Source organism: Penaeus japonicus, unplaced genomic scaffold (genome assembly GCF_977035675.1).
Source record: "Penaeus japonicus unplaced genomic scaffold, GWHDUDI00000001_assembly GWHDUDI00000012, whole genome shotgun sequence".
In the NCBI taxonomy this organism is placed as follows: domain Eukaryota; kingdom Metazoa; phylum Arthropoda; class Malacostraca; order Decapoda; family Penaeidae; genus Penaeus; species Penaeus japonicus.
Genome location: NW_028234414.1, coordinates 6,414,570 through 6,417,069, shown reverse-complemented (window position 1 = coordinate 6,417,069; position 2,500 = coordinate 6,414,570).

The following is a 2,500-nucleotide window of genomic DNA, read 5'->3' as shown; positions in this document are numbered from 1 at the left end:
AATTCTGCCATCCACAGGACCACGCATGAGCAACCCTTATATCTCCTGACCAGTCGGCATGCCAACTTTCCTGTCGGTCTGACTAACGAAGCAGTGTTTGCCGAAAATCTCAACCTGCAGGAGCAACTCCAGGAGGCCAGGCAAGCTGCAGCCACTGCTTCCAACCAATCCAGACAAACATATGGCCGTTATTATAACCAAGGCGAGAGAACGTTTCCACCCAGAAGTAGGCACGCTTGTCTGGTATTATGAGCACAAGCACCATACTGGATCTTTACCCCCATTGACTGGGAAGTGGCGAGGACCTGCCAGAGTTGTTACTCAACTTGGACCTCTGGCCTTTAAAGTGAGAGATCTCCACACAGATGGGCGGTTAAGAGCACATCTCAGCCACCTTAAGCCCTTGAAGACCTCCCAGGAGCTGCCGTATGCATCAGAGGATGAGGATGACCCCGAAGCAGATGACCCCGTGATTCCAGGACCAGGACCTGTTGGCTCTTCTGAAGACCCAGATGCTGTCGATGATGATGCCAGTGGATCCGTAAGTCCATCCGCAGCAGGTGATCCAGATGAACTCGCCAGTGGGCCTGATGTGGACGAATTGACCACTGGTCCTCCCTAGGGGGCTGACCTTGTTCCAGATGGGTCGCTGTTGCCGATTGCAATCTCCTGTGACCTTTTGTTCTTCTTTCAGCTGTTCCTGTTGTTGGACTTGCTGCAGTGTTCCAGTTTTCTGTTTGCGTTTTACCTTTATTTATTTTTTTATTCTTTTACTGTTTATTTTATTTTACTTGTTTGTATATTCAGTGATGCGTGTCTAACACTTCCAGCTGAACATACACCTGTAACTTTTGAGGCAAGTAATCGGGCTCAGGCCTTCCTTGTTTCTATTTCCAGGTGTGTCTCCGATGTCCTCTCCGATCCCGTGGTGTGGAAGGGTTGTGAGGTTTTCAACCTCCCCCCCCCCACCACCATGGCTGGCCCATTTCCTCCCCCCCCCCCTTCCTTTCCCTCGTCCTCCTTTTCCCCTCGTATCCCCTCTTATTCGCCCTCTCCCTCTTTCTTTCGCTCTTACACTCCCGTCTACGTTCGCGCTAATTCCTCACTCTCCTCTTCTTTCCTCCTTCTAGTTCTAGTTCTACCTTCTACCTTGCTCCCTTGCCTATCCTGCCTCCCTCCTATCCCTATCCTGCTCAGCATCCCGCAGTAATCCCCGCGCCAGCCTCCTTATTTATACGATTTTATGTACTTTTGTTTTACTCTGGCCATCTTTAATCTACATTTTATATATTTTACCTTTTTATATTATTGTTGTAAATAAAGTTCTATTGTAAATCTTTGGTTATCCACGTTATCTGAAAATGATTCACGTGGTGTGCGGATAACAAAACATCCGCATCTGCTGCGATATCTTTTATCCCTTTTACCTTTTTGTTTCATTCAGTTACAAATCATTTAACATTTGTTTTTAATGATTTCTTATTATTTATTAAACATTTTTTATATTGATTTTGCTACAAGATTATTATGTTACTTTTACGATTTTACTCGTTGAATCGCAATAGCTTATTTTTTATGTATTTTTATTGTTAATAGTTTTTTAAAACACGGTTGCACCTGTCTTTTTCAATGTATTAATAGCAACCCCATTTTATGATTATGGAATTTTATTTAAAAGTTTATTATTCATTATTTTACGTATTTTTTACCGCTACGACTCCGTCCGCCTGAGGTCTTGTAACCCCCATGATTTGACACAATAAAGTGAAGTGGATATTCTGACTGTGTTTGCCTGCCCTATGGATTTGCGTTTTGGATTTACACCAGGAGATACTGAAACAAGGTTGTACTGCCCCTTTTACTTGCCTAGGTGTATTCATGCAGGACGTGTTATTTTATATGTTTACATTTTATGTTGAACCTCTGTGCCGCTTTCACTTTTACCTTTTCTTATTTACTTTGTCTTTTACCCTTTTACCTCGTCTTTCACGTCTTTGTCTTACTTCTGTTTTTACTCCTACTACTTTTATTCATTCATCCTTCGTGTTTTAGCCTAGCTATTAGTTTCACTTTCATTTTTGCAGGCCCTTTTACAATAAGTTTACACCCTTCCGGCCCAGTTTTAGTGAATTTCAGCCCTTCTGGCATTTTCTTAAGTCATTTTACGTTTTCAGCTTAATTTTACCTTGGTGCCTTCCGCACGTTTGTTTGGTATAGCTTTTATATGTATTTTATGATTTAATTCTGTCATCTCCAGACTAGTCACGCTCCTGGTAGACCTACACTTCCGGGGATTAGTTTGCTTGTGAGGTCGTGGGGGTTGTAAGCCGTCTGCCTGGTTCCTCACCCCCTTTTGCGAGGAACGAACGGGGCCTCCTATCATTCCTTGACCCCTAAGCCCGAAGTCTCCCGCTTTACGGGTGACCTCTTTTGGGTTCCTCTGTCACGTAACCTTACAGATGGGTAATTCGCACATAGTTTCCTTCCCATGTGCCTTGAC